Here is a 20,390-nt window from a genome sequence, read left to right as displayed (position 1 = left end):
GTGTAGAATACTGTCAGGACTCCTAGGAACCTATCTATAAAACATGGTGTAGAATACTGTCAGGGCTCCTAGGAAGCTATCTATAAAACATGGTGTAGAATACTGTCAGGGCTCCTAGGTACCTATCTATATAACAGTGTAGAACACTCACAGGACTACTAGCTACCATTCTACAAAACATAGTGTTGAACACTCCCGGGGGTACTATGAACCTATCTATCCAGCTCTTCGGCAAACACAGCCAAAGTTATGTCAAAGTGAAAAGTGAAATTATTATAATCTGGGGTATCTTCAGTAGTGTGTAATAGACCTATGGTAATGACAAGCCTAGGAGCCATCAATACGCTCTCGGCTGTCATGGAAAATGATCGCCACCCTCCAATGATGATAGCAATTGCTAAAAACGGTCTAGCCCATGGTGCCTGTGCTCTTTAGATGCCACGGTTGGGTTTGACTGCAGCATCTAAAAGGTTAACAACTGCAGTGCCAGCATTGATCACGGCTGGTAGTGGTAGGTGCTGGCTGTATTAGAGAGGACTCAGTTAAGGCGTTCGCCTCCATGAAATGGCACATGGATTTCTACTTCTTCTAGCAGTTAATACCAACTTTTTTCTCCCTGTGTCAGTGCTGCATTGCAGTTACACGGGCTTAGCTCTAACTCCCACACTTTCCTCTCTCAGAGCTGACTAGGACACTTTGGAAGCTGGGTGAAGACTCTTGGTCTCCTTCCGCTTTTCAGAACTTTGGTGGATGGACTATAACATTAACTCCCAATTAAAATTGGATCAACCCATTTAAGGGTCAATACACAGTGGCAATATAACAAGTTTTATGGTGATGCTGCACAGGCACCTTGGAGATGCAGAGACCTCATTTCAGCCATTAAAGGCTTAGATGGCAATACATTTTTTATTAATGAATTATCTTTTTTACTTATTATTTCACGTTCTTTTGTTTTAAAAATAGAAAAGGTCCAAAATGAGATTGAAAAAGTTATTGGGTCGGCTCAACCCCGAGTGGCCCATCGGAAAGAGATGCCGTATACTGACGCCGTCATCCATGAGATTCAACGTTTTGCAAATATTGTTCCAGTCAATCTGCTCCATACCACCACCCAAGATGTGAACTTCAGGGGATATTTCCTGCCCAAAGTAAGTAAAAATGGAATATCGAGGCTTAGTCTTCCTAAGGTACCATTTGGCAGCGGCTGCATATTGCTTGTCAAAAATCGTGAAGGTAAACAGCAATTTTACCTGCAAAACTGTAACATTAGAGGTGAAATTATTTCACATTTTATTCCCAATTTCTTCAATACATGTATCTCTGGATAGGCTCTGCTCTAAGGAAACCCATGATGCATAGCAACATCCATCACACAACAAATACTATTGACAATCCCTTGACAATTTATGGGATTCAACAAGTTTTTTCATCCTTTGTGTCATTTTGAGGGGAAGAATAGTGTTGCCTGCAATCCATTTTTTCCATTCCTAGAGACAGATGCTCCACCACCATTGTGACTTATGTAAATGTTGAATCTTCCAGGACACACAAGTGATCCCACTACTGACCTCCGTACTCTATGACAAGGATCATTTTGTTAAAGCGGATGAGTTTTACCCAGAACACTTTCTGGATTCCAGTGGAAATTTTGTAAGGAAAGAAGCGTTCATGCCATTCTCAGCTGGTGAGTAGTCCTCTTATTTTTCCTGTTAGCACTTAGGTGGAGTTCAGATTTTTAAAAAAAAAATCTCCATCATGAACCTAACAAATTCATAGAAGTTAATTCATATCTGCATATCACAAGGGAGAAAATGACTGGAGGTTCTTATTTCCACCATCAATAGAATTAGAATCAGAATGACCAAGAGTCTACGAAAATGTTCCCTCATCGGATGGAATTTATCAATCCCCCTAGACCAGTTTTTGAAACACCAATGTGTTAAGAGCCAGTCACCAGAATCCAGCATATCAACCCAGCCCCATAGATAGATAGGTTAGGATCACTTGGAGTCGGGATGGAATTTTTTTCCCTGAAGTAGAGCAATTGGCATGAGCCTCATGGAGTTTTTTGCTTTCCCCTGGATCAACACTGTAGGGGACTGTAGGGTTATAGGTTGGACTTGATGGACTGATGTCTTTATCCAACCTCATCTACTATGTAACTATGTAACTTGTTTCAAACAGTGTTTTCCTTGTTGGTTGGTTCCTCCATTGCTGAGACATCACTGCATACGTGAGCTCTTTGGAGCAATGAGGCCTTTGCCATTGCTCCATTGAGGTAAGTGGCAACACCCTCATTGCTCCAAAGTGCTCATTTGCATATTGAAAAAAATATATATTTTGATTCACAAGTGCAAAACACTATTTGATTCAGGTGACCCTAAGCTATCTATCTGCTGGGTTAGGTTGACATGCTGGACTCTAGTGACAGACTCTCTTTTGAACAGCTTAGATTGGAAGTCTATGACATCCTGTGATTTACACATTAAGGAATACCTACTTTTGAGTTTTACCTCATATTCTATTATTGTAGGTAAGAGAAGTTGTGCTGGAGAGAACTTGGCCAAAATGGAGCTGTTCCTGTTCTTCACAAGACTACTGCAGAACTTCACGTTCCAGACTCCTCCTGGGGCCACACTAGATCTCACCCCTGGAATTGGAGTCATATCAGGACCAATGCCCTATAAGATGTGTGCTTTACCTCGTGTATGACCTATGAGTTTGAGTGAAGGACTCTTACCATGAACATGGACACACTGTCTTCCCAGATTGTATCCTGAATATTTGTACAATTCACCAAGTGGTTTTTCTTAACTGTGAATTTCTAACCTGTTGCAATGACCCAGAAGTGGTGTCTCCTTAACAAAAACCAAAATCTATATTTCTTTGTTGATCTGATGGGCCAGTAATTTCTAAGAATTATGATATGCACTTTCATAACATATTGTATGCAAAACTAAGAAGCTGCCAATATCTTCATGAAAATGGAATATTTTTACTGGAAAATAAACATCTCCACTCCAAGAATGAACCCATACAAGTCTTCATCAAGTGCAGCATTGATAAAGACTCCTGTATGGGTCAACATGTAGTATAGACGTGTTTGTTTCCAATAAAAGCTGTTTTTTATGATATTACTTATAACTTTTTATTATTTTTTTGTTACATAATGACTGTGTGTGCTGTCTTCCCAGCAGTGGGATATCCCCTGTTGGTGGTGGTGCTGTTCTTGTGTATATTTTTTCAAGACATTCTGTTCTGAAGAGATAAGTCAACATCTTCCAAGCCAATGTCCTCCAAGCGTCCTCCAAGCCAATGTCCTCCAAGCATCTTCCAAGCCAATGCCCTCCAATGTCCTCCAAGCCAATGTCCTCCAAGCATCTTCCAAGCCAATTCCCTCCAATGTCCTCCAAGCCAATGTCCTCCAAGCATCTTCCAAGCCAATGTCCTCCAAGCGTCCTCCAAGCCAATGTCCTTCAAGCATCTTCCAAGCCAATGCCCTCCAATGTCCTCCAAGCCAATGTCCTTCAAGCATCTTCCAAGCCAATGTCCTTCAAGCATCTTCCAAGCCAATGCCCTCCAAGCATTTTCAAAGTGATCTTTCAAACTATCATCAAAGCCAACAATCTTCAAGCTAATTTCCTTCAAGCCAACAGCCTTCAAACCAACATCTTCTAAGCTAATGCTTTCCAAGGAACGGGAGATATATAGGAACTAGAGATGAGCGAGTAGTACTCGATCAAGTAGGTATTTGATCGAATACTACGGTATTCGAAATACTCGTACTTGATCGAGTACCACTCGCTGTTCAAATGTAAAAGTTCGATGCAGAACCAGCATTGATTGGCCGAATGCTATACAGTTGGCCAATCAATGCTGGTTCTTCTCCTACCTTTAGAAGCCTTCTCTGTGCAGCTTCCCCGCGGCGTCTTCCGGCTCTTCATTCACTCTGCCAGGCATCGCTTGTAGTGCGGGCATGCGCAGTCGGCTCTGCCCAGGCCCGATGCCTGGCAGAGTGAATGAAGAGTTGGAAGATGCCACGGGGACGCTGCAAGGAGAAGACTGCATGGAGGATCCAGCCCGACCTTCACTCGTGGATTTGGTAAGTATAATTTGATCGAACGTTGCCTACCCCTGAAACGAGCATTTTCTCCCCATAGACTATAATAGGGTTCGATAGTCGATTCGAGTAGTCGAATATTGAGGGGCTACTCGAAACGAATATCGAACCTCGAACATTTTACTGTTCGCTCATCTCTAATGGGAACCTCTTATACTTTTGCTGCAAACATAAGGATCCAGCTGTCACAATAAGATCCAAATTTCTTAAAGGTTCCCAATACAATACATTTTAACTGTCATGTTCCCAAAATCTGGTGGTCCAGAGCTGCACCACAACACTACATCCTGCAGGGCCTCCAATGTGCCTGACTGACTAGTTCATTAAACTGGGATCCTCCCAACTCCAACACAGAACCAGACTATTATCTACCTGCAAGAACTGGCTTCCGTATTCCCCATACATCTAGAAAATTCCCAAGAGCTAACCACGTAACTGATTCAGACTGCAGCCTTCATATAACAATTCCCCATTCTGTGAACCATAGTCCATGTATTGAAGTCAAAACAGCTGTCCTACTTCATTTTCAGTATCCGCTCACTCCTTGTAGGCATCACACTACCCCACATACTTTGCAAAGGCACAGGTCATGTTCCCCTAGCCTCTTGTCACCCTTAGTTTTAAGCTGCCTTTTTTACATCCCACATCACTGGAGAACCACCATTTGACTAGTTTCCAACACATGCACAGACCAACAGTTCTTCCATCCAAAACCTCATACAGATCTCTGCTAACCATAGAGATGAGCGAGTATTGAAATTTTCTATATTCGATTCAAGTAGAACCACCTCAATATTCGACTATTTGATCGAATATCGAATCCCATTATAGTCTATGGGAAAAATTCAACCAATTGGAGTCACCAAGTCCACAATGACACCTCAGGAAATGATGCCAACACCTCTGGAATACAACTGGGACAGCAGGGGAAGCATGTCTGGGGGCATCTAACATGCCCAAGTCCCAGTGTTACCCCAATATCTCAGCCTATCAACTAGACACTCCAAACTCAATATAACCTCTATGGAAAATGGAAAAATACTTGGAAACCTTCTTTCTGCTACATTAGTATGGGCAGAAAGACAAATTTTAAACTAAAGAAACATTAGCCTGCACTCCTTTAAATCACGTAGCCCATGACCACCACAGATGGCATAGGCAATGGGAAATCCAACAGTACCCACCCTGAACTGTCATTGTGCATGTGTGTGTACATCTGTATGTTACAAGTATATACTGAGCTTAAAACAAGAACTGGAGATGGGAAAGGTCGATTGGGGGAAAAGATGGTACAGAATTAGAGCCCTAACAAGGGCTTTTGGGAAAATTATTTGCAAATATACAGATGGATATATATATACAGATGGTGTATGTAATTCCTAGCTAACCCTGGCAGAACGTCTATCCCTCTCTACTTCACAGTCGCATCTGACCCGAATTTGACTCCCACTATTCTTATAAAGTGGAGGTCACCTGATTTAGCCAGCCAATGACTGCATACATTTTGTTTTCAATGCCTACATTGTCCAAGTTCCTGTCCCACCTCCCCTGCCTAGTTATTGGTGTAAAAAAAAGCACCAGGGAAGGTGGGAGGGGAATCAAATTTTTACTGTGTCTACCGTGTGGTATTCGACCGAGTACAAGTATTTCGAATACCGTAGTATTCGATCGAATACTTACTCGATCGAATACTATTCGCTCATGTCTACTCACCACCAAATCCACCAAATCTACCCCTTTTATGTGCTCTGCTCCCTTACACAAGTGTGGTGGGGTTGCTTATTAAGTTCCCATCTTGTACCAGGCTCTTCCTGTGCTTAGACCATCTATTGTACCTCTCCCTGAAATTGTCTCCAAGAAGACTCTCCCACCAATTAAGGCTAGTTTCACATCTGAATTGGAGCCTCCTCCTCCTAAAATTGGCGGAGAGAAAAGTCCTCCAGTATAAAAATGGCAGAAACCCGACTGAGCCCTAGATACTATAGTCTATGGGGTCCACGGATGTCCGCAAGTAACCACTTTTTTTTTAGCTGACAGGCTCTCCATCTTTCGGGTTCCCACGCGAACCTAGTGAAAGAGTTAACTACAAATTACAAATACAGCATGTGGCCTTAGACTATGGACCCACCTAGTGAAACGCAGCAAAAAAATAATCTGTAAAACATAGTGTTTTATTGCTGTGGGGTTTTTTGCAGCAAAAACACTGCATTTTTGCAATGTGAGGCCCCATCTTAAAGTGGACCTTTCACTACCTCCAACTAGAACTCTCAGTACCCTTCAGTAGCTGCTGCTCCACTAGTTCTGTAATTACTTCAACCTGACTAATCCCTCGTTCACATCTGCGTTTGATAATACGTTCGGGGAGTTTGCATGGGGACCCCCCCAAACGGCCTACCAAACGCATTTGAAAGCACACGGATCCCATAGACTATAATGGGATCCGTGTGCTCCCCGCGCAATGCCCGCACAAATCATGCGGACAGGAAATGAATCTAAATCAAAACTAAATCACACAATGGATTAAAGTTGACTCAACCTCTGTCCTGTGTCCTTGTGTGTACCACATTGAGCATGGAGAAAAGAAAGAAGACCAAAGAACTGTCTGAGGACTTGAGAAGCAAAATTGTGAGGAAGCATGAGCAATCTCAAGGCTACAAGTCCATCTCCAAAGACCTGAATGGTCCTGTGTCTACTGTGCGCAGTGTCATCAAGAAGTGTAAAGCCCATGGCACTGTGGCTAACCTCCCTAGATGTGGACGGAAAAGAAAAATTGACGAGAGATTTCAACGCAAGATTGTGCGGATGGTGGACAAAGAACCTCGACTAACATCCAAACAAGTTCAAGCTGCCCTGCAGTCTGAGGGTACAACAGTGTCACCCCGTACTATCCGTCAGCGTCTGAATGAGAAGGGACTGTATGGTAGGAGACCCAGGAAGACCCCACTTCTTACCCAGAGACATAAAAAAGCCAGGCTGGAGTTTGCCAAAACTTACCTGAGAAAGCCAAAAATGTTTTGGAAGAATGTTCTCTGATCAGATGAGACAAAAGTAGGAAAAGGCATCAACATAGAGTTTACAGGAAAAAAAAAAGAGGCCTTCAAATAAAAGAACACGGTCCCTACAGTCAAACATGGCGGAGGTTCCCTGATGTTTTGGGGTTGCTTTGCTGCCTCTGGCACTGGACTGCTTGACCGTGTGCATGGCATTATGAAGTCTGAAGACGACCAACACATTGTGCAGCATAATGTAGGGCCCAGTGTGAGAAAGCTGGGTCTCCCTCAGAGGTCAGGGGTCTTCCAGCAGGACAATGACCCAAAACACACTTCAGGTCAGCACTAGAAAATGGTGGTGAGAGAAAGCCCTGGAGACTTGTAAAGTGGCAGCAATGAGTCCAGCCCTGAATCCCATAGAACACCTGTGGGGCGGGAGAGATCTCTTGATGGCAGTTTGGAGAAGGCCCCCTTCACATCTCAGGGGGGACCTGGAGCAGTTTGCCAAAGAAGAATGGTCTAAAATTCCAGCAGAGCCTTGTAAGAAACTCATTGCTGGTTAGCGGAAGCGGTTGTGCGCAGTTATTGTGTCTAAAGGTTGTGCTACCAAGTATTAGGCTGAGGGGGCCAATACTTTTGTCCGGCCCATTTTTGGATTTTTGTGTAAAATGATCAATGATTTTACTTTTTTTTCATTCTCTTTTGTGTTTTTTCATTGTAAGTAAAATAAATGAAGATATTACCAAAGAGTTTGTGCTTGTAATCATTATCTGGAAGAAACTGAGTATTATCTATCAGATTAGCAGGGGTGCCAATACTTTTGGCCAACACTGTAGTAGCGTGTAAAGCTAATAGCATGGAAACTCTTTTTTTTTTTTTATTGGTGATGGGGGGGGGGGGGCTTTCTATAGTCCACCTCAGGCGGCAAAGAAGCTAGGTTCACCCCTGACAACAGGGCAGGGCTTCCACTTCTACACCTGTACCCCATATAGTTACACCACTGGATACATCAACACATGGAGGTGTCATGGATTCCTTTGAACTGTCATGTTTTTGCGTGGGTTTCCTCCAGGTACTCCGGTTTCCTCCCACACCCCAAAGACATACTGATAGGGAATGTAGATTGTGAGCCCTATATGGGACAGTGACCACAATGTCTGTAAAGCACTGCGGAATATGATGGCGCTATATAAGTAAGCTAAATAAAAAATTATGATAACGTTGTAAATGGTACCAAAACGCTGGCAGTAAAAACTACAGCTTGTCAATAGAGTTAAGCGATCGGGATCGGGAAAGATCGGATCCCGACCGGCGATCAAGCAAATTTCACGATAGGGATTGGCTGGAAAATGATCGAAAATCGGATTTTAAAAACGATCCTGAAATCTCAACCTTACTTGTCAAGCAAAAAACACTAACACTAGTCCTAACACTAATTTGTCCATGAAAACGTTACAAAGTTATGGTATGTCAGAATATGGCGACACACAGAGCAAAACCATATAAATGTAGAATTGCTGAAATTCTACTGGCTCGCGGTATGAAGTTACCATGTCATACATATAGGGAATGTTCCCATGTTACATAGAGTGAACTTCACACTCTTTAGTGTGTCAGTGTCATAACAAGGTCAGAAATTCTTGGCCCGGAGTTTGTTGAACTGACTTCCGTCTAGTAAAATGAATAGTAATTGCCTCCAAGGTTCATGTGATATTTCACCTCAGTGCACTCCAAGGGTCATTGAACCTTTTTGTGAAGAGCGGACGCTTTCACGAGACACTGATCATGACCCAGTAATCAAAAACACAAAAAAAATACAGATGAAGAAATAAAAGCTAGAAAATTCTTTGGTAAAACATGTTTCCTCCTAAGTCTATGTATATTATCGCCTTTGGCTATTATGCAGTGACCTGCAGGACCCGTTTTTTGTTTTTTTATTAGCCCACTACCTGCTGGAATAACCCCAGGAGGTAGCAGGCCCTATTTACTTACAGGTTCCTGACGGCCTCCACTTCTGCCTTCCAGGGGGCCCCATGCATCTCATATCACGTTGTTGGGCTACCCTGGAGGGAAAAAGGGAAAGTGGAGGGGATAAGTAATTAAAGCTTTGGGCCCGCGGCAAGACTGATATCATTATACATTGGTCTCTTCAGACCACAGAATATAATGGTCGGAGGCTCAGAGGAGGTGACAAACATAAAGACCAGTTTTACTCACCTCTCCGACATCATGACGCCGGAGAGGTGGCAACCCATGCCGATGGCGTCATTGAAGAGGACCATGGTGGAGCCCAAGAGAGGTAAGTATCACTGGATTTATGTTTGTCACCTTCTCTGGGTCTCTGATCATTATAATCTAGGATCTGAAGTGACTCCAGAGTGGAATTATAGTTTCTAGGCGGTGTACCTCAAAATTCCGGGTTCTGCTGAACCCGAACATTTTTTCAATATTTGCAACGAACATCATTGGGGATAAGATGGGACATTATACTGTGTGGAGGGGCCACTATGGGGCATATTATGTGTGCAGGGGCCACTATGGGACATAATACTGTGTGCAGGGGCCACTATGGGGCATAATACTGTGTGCAGGGGCCAGTATGGGACATAGTGTGTGCAGGGGCCACTATGGGGCATAATACTGTGTGCAGGGGCCACTATGGGGCATAATACTGTGTGCAGGGGCCACTATGGGGCATAATACTGTGTGCAGGGGCCACTATGGGGCATAATACTGTGTGCAGGGGCCACTATGGGGCATAATACTGTGTGCAGGGGCCAGTATGGGACATAGTGTGTGCAGGGGCCACTATGGGGGATAATACTGTGTGCAGGGGCCACTATGGGGCATAATACTGTGTGCAGGGGCCAGTATGGGACATTATGCTGTGCAGGGGTCGCTATATAACATTATACTGTATCAAAAGCCCGCAAAGGGACATTATAGTGTAAATAAAGAAAAAGAAAGATAATCCTTTAATAGTCCCACCATGGGAAAATTCCGTGTGTTACAGCAGCATGGATAATACAGTAATATATTGCAAGAAAAAACACATACAAGCTCATAGCAGATAGAAAAGATACCAGGTGTCATAGCAACTAGGAAGAAAAAGAAAGACTCATGATCAGTCAGTTCTCTATGTGAAGTGATCTTCGCTTGGTCTGATGTAGATTATACAGCCTGGTCGCAGTTGGAAGGAAGGACCTGCGATAGCTCCTTCTCACACTTGGGGTGGAGCAGACGGTCACTTACAGTGCTGCCAAGACCCATCAGGGTCCCATACATGGGGTGGGATTTGTTCTCCCGCATGGAGCTCACCACGGACAGTATCCTTCTGTCACCCACCACCTGTACTGGGTCCAGGGGGCTCCCCAGGACAGAGCTGGCCCTCCTGATCAGCCTGTCAAGTCTATTTCTGTCCAGGGTTGATATACTGCTCCCCCAGCAGGCTACACCGAAAAAGATGGCTGAGGCAACCACAGAGTTGAAGAAGGCCCTAAGAAGTGTCCCCTGGACTCCAAAGACCCTAAGCCTCCTGAGCAGGTAGAGTCTGCTGTGACCCTTTCTGTGCAGCACCTCCAGGTGATCAGCCCAGTCTAGTTTATTATTGAGGATCACGCCCAGATACTTATAGGTATTGACTATCTCACTGCCGGTCCCCTGGATGTCCACTGGTTTTGGAGCACATCTCTGCTTACTAAAGTCCACCACCATCTCCTTGGTCTTCCCAGCATGAATCCTGAGCTGGTTCTGCTGGCACCATTCAACAAAATCCCAGTTTAAGTCTCTGTATTCCCTATCGTCGCCATCAGTGATAAGGCCGACTATAGCAGAGTCATCGGAGTACTTCTGTAAGTAACAGCTGGATGAGTTGCACCTAAAGTCAGCAGTGTACAGTGTGAAGAGAAATGGGGCAAGAACTGTACCTTGTGGTGCCCCCGTACTACAGATCACAGTGTCAGACACACAGTCCTGGGCTCTCACATACTGAGGGCGGTTTGTCAGGTAGTCTAGGATCCAGTTGGAGAAGCGATGGTTTACTCTAACAAGGTTCAGCTTCTCCCTCAGTAGCCCTGGCTGAATGGTGTTGAACGCACTGGAGAAATCAAAGAACATTATTCTCAAAACTTGTTGCATCAGTCCCAAGAACCAAACAATATTTAGTACAGAAAAAAAGGTATGTGTACCCAGATTTGCAACTAACAGGAAAAAAAAAAAGAAAAAATTTTGAAGTACACTAAAATATAACTAAAGGCATATAGGTTTTTGCTGTCCGCTTGAAAAATTGGACATCTTTGTGAAGGGACAGTTAAGGACAAACACGGACTGTAAAAGAACACACCAAATGTCCCATTAAATCAATGCAAAATGTACAGACGCAGCTAGTGTCCGATGCTAATATCCACGATGGTGCCGGCGTCAGTGGAGTGAGCACGCGGAGAGAGCGGCGAGGGAGCGTGGGAAGGTGAGTACAACTATTTATTTGTGTTACACATCCAAGGTGGACATAATCTAAGGGGCCTATGAAACTGGGGATAAACTGCAGGAAAGTGAAAAGCATGACACTGGGGCACAAAACTGGAGACAGAGATGGGGGGGACAAGAAACTGGGAGCAGAGATGGAGGGACATGACAATGGGAGCAGACATGGTGGGACATGACACTGGGAGCAGACATAGGGGGACATGAAACTGGAGGCAGAGATGAGGGGACAAGAAACTGGAAGCAGAGATGGGGGGACATGAATCTGGAAGCAGAGATAGGGGGACATGAAACTGGAGCAGCGATCGCGTGCATATAAGCGGTTCAGTGCCACCGCCAACCCGCAGACGAAGTCGCGGGTAACTGCTAATAAAGAGATAATTCTGATTCCAGAAGTTTAACAGCACAGTTAGTCAGAGGGAGAGGGGGCTACCTCCTACAATTGTGGGGTGCCAAATGGTTCTCATGGTTGCCAAGGGTCTTGTGAAGGCTCCTAGGTATGCCATCAAAGTAATCCTATTAAGTCCTGCCAGAAAAAAATGTTGCTCCAGCGATATCAGTCTCCCTAGTCTCCCAGGGGGACTAAAACTAAAGAAAAATATACTTGAGGTTCTCTTTGTTATTTAACATATAAAAAAAAAACCAATAAAAATAAACACAATTGGTATCATGGCATCTGGAAACGTTTGAACTCTTTAGAGAAGTTCTTGGCCCAGAGGTTATTGAACTGTGGGTTGTGTCGTAAAAGTAATTGTCTCCAAAATCAAAGTTCATGAGACCATTTCACCTCACTGCACTCCAAGGGCCATTGAACTTTGTCTGATCAAGAGGACACTTTCCTGAGTCGTAAATTTGTCAACACCGATCATGGCCCGGTAATAAAATACATAAAAATACACAAGATACAGAACACTAATCTTAAAAATCTTATTTAAGACATGTTTTATTGTTTCTACCTATGCCTTCCTATGGTATCACCTTTGACAAGTACTTAGACAAAATCCATTCCTTAACCCTCTCATCCAATTTTTTGTCACACAGTTAGTTCACACATTCCGACGCGGCAGCCGCAACGAGATGCCGGTGCAGTGCACTGGCATGTCGTCACGGCTTTCCACTCCGGATTAGGCCCGAATGGGCCTAGGCCAGAGGGTGGTGTCGTTGAGGCGGACGCCGCGACTGAATCTGCCGCGGAATCTGCCTGAAGAAAGGGCAGCTCACTTCTTTTTTCTGTGAGCGGGATCAAACTGCTCATGGAAAAAGTAAATGACTGGCTCCCATTGGATTTCAATGAGAGGTGGCAGGATATTGACGCAGATTCCGCCTCAATATCCTGACCATCTTGCCCCGTGTGAACTAGCCCTTAGAAAAATGACCCTCAGAATAAGAAAGTTGCTTGTAACAGTCTGTATACAAGTATAGAACGGTATTGTTGTCTCTGCTTGTCTCCCATTGTTCAGACCTCAATTCTTCACAATGTCACAATGTCAATCATGTCATCAGGTACCGCAATGGGGTTAAATGCGCCCCCTCTTATACAAAAACATACATGATAGTTTTTAAGGAAGATTTCGTGCATATATACCTTTACCTAGAATCACTATTTTGAGGATATTTTTGGGTTTGGGCGGCATAATCCCTCCATCGTGAATTTCCATAGCAATATTAACCCTTTAATGACACCTTGGCCTTCAGGATGAGGCACACTGTTTTTTGCATTTGTTCACTCCTGTCTTCTGCGAGCCCTAACTTTTTTATTTTTCCATTGAATTACCCATATAATGGCTTGATTTGGCCAAGACAAGTTGCATTTTTAAATGGGGCAATTGGCATGAGCCTCATGGGGGTTTTTCGCCTTCCCCTGGATCAACACTGTAGGGGATTGTAGGGTTATAGGTTGGACTTGATGGACTGATGTCTTCATCCAACCTCATCTACTATGTAACTATGTAACTAAAGGGAACCATCTTAGAGTACAAGTAATGCATTTAAAAAAAAAAAAAAAACTTTTATTTTTCTTTGGCCAGTTGAATAACAAAAAAATAGCAATTCTTCATTTTTTTGGCTTATTTTTTGTTTTATACAGTGGGGCAAAAAAGTATTTAGTCAGTCACCAATAGTGCAAGTTCCACCACTTAAAAAGATGAGAGGCCTTTGTACTTTACATCATAGGTAGACCTCAACTATGAGAGACAAAATGAGAAAACAAATCCAGAAAATCCCATTGTCTGATTTTGTAAGAATTTATTTGCAAATTATGGTGGAAAATAAGTATTTGGTCACCTACAAGCAATCAAGATTTCTGGCTCTCACAGACCTGTAACTTCTTCTTTAAGAGTCTCCTCTTTCCTACACTCATTACCTGTAGTAATGGCACCTGTTTAAACTTGTTATCAGTATAAAAAGACACCTGTGCACACCCTCAAACAGTCAGACTCCAAACTCCACTATGGTGAAGACCAAAGAGCTGTCAAAGGACACCAGAAACAAAATTGTAGCCCTGCACCAGGCTGGGAAGACTGAATCTGCAATAGGCAACCAGCTTGGATTGAAGAAATCAACTGTGGGAGCAATAAATAGAAAATGGAAGACATACAAGACCACTGATAATCTCCCTCGATCTGGGGCTCCACGCAAAATCTCACCCTGTGGGGTCAAAATGATCACAAGAACGGTGAGCAAAAATCCCAGAACCACGCGGGGGGACCTAGTGAATGAACTGCAGAGAGCTGGGACCAATGTAACAAAGCCTACCATCAGTAACACACTACACCGCCAGGGACTCAGATCCTGCAGTGCCAGACGTGTCCCACTGCTTAAGCCAGTACATGTCCGGGCCCGTCTGAAGTTTGCTAGAGAGCATTTGGATGATCCAGAAGAGTATTGGGAGAATGTCCTATGGTCTGATGAAACCAAACTGGAACTGTTTGGTAGAAACACAACTTTTCGTGTTTGGAGGAAAAAGAATACTGAGTTGCATCCATCAAACACCATACCTACTGTAAAGCATGGGGGTGGAAATATCATGCTTTGGGGCTGTTTCTCTGCAAAGGGGCCAGGACGACTGATCTGGGTACATGAAAGAATGAATGGGGCCATGTATCGTGATATTTTGAGTGCAAACCTCCTTCCATCAGCAAGGGCATTGAAGATGAAACGTGGCTGGGTCTTTCAACATGACAATGATTCAAAGCACACCGCCAGGACAACGAAGGAGTGGCTTTGTAAGAAGCATTTCAAGGTCCTGGAGTGGCCTAGCCAGTCTCCAGATCTCAACCCTATAGAAAACCTTTGGAGGGAATTGAATTGAAAGTCCGTGTTGCCAAGCGACAGCCCCAAAACATCACTGCTGTAGAGGAGATCTGCATGGAGGAATGGGCCAACATAGCAACAACAGTGTGTGCCAAGCTTGTGAAGACTTACAGAAAACGTTTGACCTCTGTCATTGCTAACAAAGGATCCTATTAATATTATAAATGTGAAAGTTTGTGAGTTTGGATGTTTGTGGGTTTCGATGTTCGGATGTTTGTTAGTCAATCACGCAAAACCCGCTCCACCGATTTGGCTGAAATTTTCCACAAACATAGTTAATACACCCCATTGCGCAATAGGCTACTTTTCGTCACAATAGCGCACATACGTTTTTCCTAGGACCCGCACAAAACCCAAACTCACATCATTATCTCTGCAATCTCACACACTTTGGACCATAGCAAGCTGAAATTTTCCACAAACATAGTTACTACACTCGATTGCGCAATAGGCTACTTTTCGTCACAATAGCGCACATACGTTTTTCCCAGGACCCCCACAAAACCCAAACTCACATCACTATCTCTGCAATCTCACACACTTTGGACCATAGCAAGCCACAAAATTCATATTACCCTCTACAGCAGAGGTCAGGATGCCAAGAGTGGCACTCCTGCCATATTTCACTGGCACACCAGCAGCACAGGACCTGCAAGAGTTAAATGCAGTCCGAGTCTCTTCAGTGGGCTGCTAGAGCTGAGGCATAAGGACACTCCCCTTTGAGAGGGGTGCAGGAAACCCAGGGGGTGGAGCTTAATCACTCAGGTCTGTGCCTGCTATAGTGGTCTGCATCCTGCAAACATTCCCCGAGGAGGAGAGGAAGCTGCTAGCAAAGTGAAACTGAAAAACACACAGGTACATAGGATTACTATTCTCATTAATGTCAGGCATTTGGGGTTATTAGTTTAATGTTAGTAACTCCATGTGCCTCACATTAATAGGAATAAACCCCATCATGTCCCTCATATTAACCCCTGTGTGCCTCATATAAAGGTTACTACTATGTGAGACATATGGAGGTAATAATAAAAGACCTCAATAATGAAGATACTTAATTATTACCTCCAAGTCTCTCACATATCAGTAACTCTTACACAAGGGTTAATGTGAGGGACATGATGGGGTTAATTGCTATTAATAAGAGGCACATGGAGTTACTACCAGGGGCAGATCCAGGGCCGGGCGAGCTTAGCGGGGCCCCGCGGCCCGGCCCTAACAAAATGGTCCCGGTCAGCCTCGGCATAGTCGGGCAAGTGCCGGGGCCCACAGAGCCTCTGGGGGCCCCCCGGCACTTGCCTGTCAGGATTTCAGCTCATCGGCGTCCGTCCGCCGATGAGCTGAATACATACGCGATGCAGGAGCTGTGAGATCAGCTCCTGCTTTAAAGCTCCGGCCTGGCTTGCGTGTGTAGGCGCGATGACGTCATCACATCACGCTTACACACGCAAGCCGGGCCGCAGCTAAGCAGGAGCTGAGGTCACAGCTCCTGCATTGCCTATGTGACTGGAGTGAGAGAGAGGAGCGTCGGGGGAACGATGGAAGGTGAGTGATAGAAGGTGAGTGTAAGTGTTTGTTTTGTATTAAATATTAAGGTGGAAAATAATGAAGGGGGCCCATGAAACTGGGGGGCAAATGAAGGGGAGGGGGGGAATGGCATGACACTGGGGAAGATGAAGGGGGTGGGGAGAGAATGGCATGAAACTGGGGACAGAGATGGAGGGGGCCCAAAGAAACTGGGGGGCAAATGAAGGGGAGGGGGGAACAGCATGACACTGTGGCAAATGAAGGGGGGGGAAGAACGGCATGACACTGAGGCAGATGAAGGGGGGGGAATAGCATGACACTGGGGTGGATGGAGGGGGGAGAACAGCATGACACTGGGGCAGATGAAGGGGCGAGAACGGCATGACACTGGGGCAAATGAAGGGGGAGAGAACGGCATGACACTGGGGCAAATGAAGGGGGGGAGAACGACATGACACTGAGGCAGATGAAGGGGGGAGAATGGCATGATACTGGGGCAGATGAAGGGGGGGATGGCATGACACTGGGGCAGATGAAGGGGGGAGAATGGCATGACACTGGGGCACATGAAGGGGGGGACAATGGCATGACATTGGGGCAGATGAAGGGGGGAGAACGGCATGACACTGGGGCAGAGACGGGGGGGGGACATGAAACTGTGGGCAGATAAAGGGGGAGAATGGCATGAAACTGCGGACAGAGATAGAGGGGGGGACATGAAACTAGGGGTAGATGAAGGGTGTATATGAAAATGGGGAGAGATGGAGGGGGGGACATATAATTTACGGGTGACTGTAGGAGGATTATACTGTGTGGAATCACATGAATAATGAATTAGAATGGGCGGAGTCAACATAAAAGTGGGTGGGGCCTAATTTGCTGCGGCGCGCTGCGTGTAGGGCCCCGCCAAAGTCAATTGCCCAGGGCCCCGCAAACCCTGGATCCGCCACTGGTTACTACACTGTCATGCACAGGGCCAGACTTTATGTTGCTTGCTCAAGAGTATCCTGTGCCCAAAACTTACATGTACTGGTGGCAAATAAAAAATCATACCATATCGTATATCCAAGTATATTCACTTGAAATAACTCTGTCCCAAAGACACTATAACAACACCGTATAGCAGCTGAAATACAAATTACATCCAACACAAAAGTCTCATGTGCTCTCAGAATTACAGCAACAACAAGATACAAAGTTACATTTCATATCCCATACCTTATACACAGTACGAAAACCTTATCCGCGCCTGTATATACCCACTTCTACGATCACCGCAGACGAAGTCGCGGGTACCAGCTAGTATATAATAAAGTATTGAGATTAAATTTTGTTACTGACCAAATACTTATTTTTCACCATAATTTGCAAATAAATTCTTACAAAATCAGACAATGTGATTTTCTGGATTTGTTTTCTCATTTTGTCTCTCATAGTTGAGGTCTACCTATGATGTAAATTACAGACGCCTCTCATCTTTTTAAGTGGTGGAACTTGTACTGTTGGTGACTGACTAAATACTTTTTTGCCCCACTGTATTTATGTCACTTACCCTACGGTATAAACAACATGCTCATAGAATCATAGAATCTCATGGTTTCCAATACCATTGCTATGCCGATGACACCCAAATCTACATCTCTGGACCAGACATGACCTCCCTGCTGGCCAGAGTTCCAGATTGTTTAGCGGCCGTAGCCTCCTTCCTCTCCTCCCGCTTTCTCAAACTGAACATGCAGAAAACGGAGTTCATCATCTTCACCCCACCCCATATGGCCCCTCCACCTGACCCATCTATCAAAGTTAACAGAACCACAATTACCCCTGTCCCACAGGCCCGATGCCTTGGGGTAACTCTGGATGCTGATCTATCCTTCAAGTCACACGTTCAAACTCTCACCACCTCCTGCCACCTCCAGCTCAAGAACATCCATCGAATCCGCTCCTTCCTCACCCCGGAAACTACCAAGATGCTCGTCCAGGCCCTCATAATCTCCCGCTTAGACTACTGCAACACCCTTCTCCATGGACTCCCAGCTAACACCCTCACCCCCCTCCAGTCCACCTTAAACTGCGCTGCTCGTTTAATTCACCTCACCCCCGATCTTCATCGGCTGCTCCCCTCTGCCAGTCCCTCCACTGGCTACCTATAGCCCAGCGAATTGAGTTCAAGCTACTAACGCTAACATACAAAGCCATCCACAACCTGTCCCCTCCATATATATCTGACCTAATCTCCCGCTACCTGCCCACACGTAACCTCAGATCCTCCAATAACCTCCTACTCCGCTCTGCCCTCATCCGCTCCTCACACAACCGTCTCCAAGATTTCTCCTGTGCATCCCCCATACTCTGGAACTCCTTACCACGACACATAAGACTGACCCCCACATTCACAGGATTCAAGAAGGCCCTGAAGACTCACCTATTCAGGAAGGCCTACAACCTCCAATAACACTATCACCGCACCGCCATCTGCACAGTCTCCCCCTCTCCTTCTGTCTCTACCCCCTTCCCCCATAGATTGTAAGCCCTCGTGGGCAGGGCCCTCTACCCCACTGTGCCAGTCGGTCACTGTTAGTATTATATCTACCTGTATATTTTGTGTATTGTATGTAACCCCCAAATGTAAAGCACCATGGAATTAATATAATAATGTACAGCACCATGGAATTAATATAATAATGTACAGCACCATGGAATTAATATAATAATGTACAGCACCATGGAATTAATGATGCCATATAAATAAATAATAATAATAATAATGCTAACTTTATTTTGTGGGTCAGTACGAGCACAGCGATGGCTCATTTAGAAAACGATTTTCACTTGTTAATACTTTTGAACAATGAAAAAACTTCCATAAATTAAACACTTTGTTTTTGCATTGCCATTTGTAGCTTTCATCCGTACTTTTTGGGGTGCAAGTTTTTTTTTTTAATAATTTTAATTCAATTTTATTGAGACGAGATTAACAAAAAAAATATACATAATATATAATACATATATATAATTTCTCTTATTACTTTTTGCAATGATTTTACTGCATATTCTGAAATTGTATAACTATTAACTAAATTCCTATTTAGCCTACTGTATGTGTATGACTCAATATTACATCATTTACCACCAATAGGTTCTAGGAGGTGGATCCTCCCTTCTCCATATATTAAAAACCTCACCTTGCACAACAATGCATCTTATCTGAAGGACTGCAGAAGCTGCTTTTGCTGTAAGTAACCATGTATGCTGCTGCTGTTTTATGATGGACTGTACCTACATTGAAATGAATAGAAACCCTGCTTGTGGGTTATCATGCACTAGGCTGACTATATAGGTGAGCAACCTCTGTGGTCAGCTTCCTCTGCTGAAGGGGGCGTCACAATTGATTTGCAGAGATTTATTTTTAATTTTTTTTTTTTAAATGTAGATTGTGAGCCCCATATAGGGATCACAATGTCCATTTTTTTGTCCTATCAGTAGGTCTTTATAGAATGGGAGGAAATCCACATAAACTCGGGGAGAACATACAAACTCCTTGCAGATGTTGTTCCTGGCAGGGTTTGAACTCAGGACTCCAGTGCTGCAAGGCTGTAGTGCTAACCACTGAGCCACCGTGTTGCCCCAATTTGCAGAGACCACAAAAAGTATTAAAGAATCCTTTTTTTCAGGCCTACCACATCGGAATAGCCTTAAGAAAGGCTATTCTTCCCCTACCTTTAGAGGTCTTCTCCGCAACGCTGTTCCGGTGATATTCCCGTTTTTCACTGTATGCAAATGAGTCTCCAGACAGCACTGGGGGTTGTCCCACCGCACTCAAACAGCACTATGCTGCCTGCAGACTCTCCAGCGATGCCCTCCATCTTCTTCTCGAGACTGCCTCTTCTTTGTGGCAGCCATTTTCCTGTGGCCTCTCATGCGATTGTCTGTTCGGACACAGGAAAATGTCCACTGCA

The 20,390-nt window shown here is 44.5% G+C and overlaps 1 protein-coding gene across 1 annotated transcript in view; it reads left to right on the top strand.

The window, feature by feature from the left end:
• Positions 1–20,390, top strand: part of LOC142198267 (cytochrome P450 2K6-like) — a 102,414-nt gene that overhangs the window by 68,713 nt on the left and 13,311 nt on the right. The window lies entirely within an intron of this gene.

This window comes from Leptodactylus fuscus, chromosome 3, assembly GCF_031893055.1.
Source record: "Leptodactylus fuscus isolate aLepFus1 chromosome 3, aLepFus1.hap2, whole genome shotgun sequence".
Lineage (NCBI taxonomy): Eukaryota > Metazoa > Chordata > Amphibia > Anura > Leptodactylidae > Leptodactylus > Leptodactylus fuscus.
The sequence above is the reverse complement of the archived record's forward strand: the minus strand, read 5'-3'. Positions and strand labels throughout refer to the sequence as shown.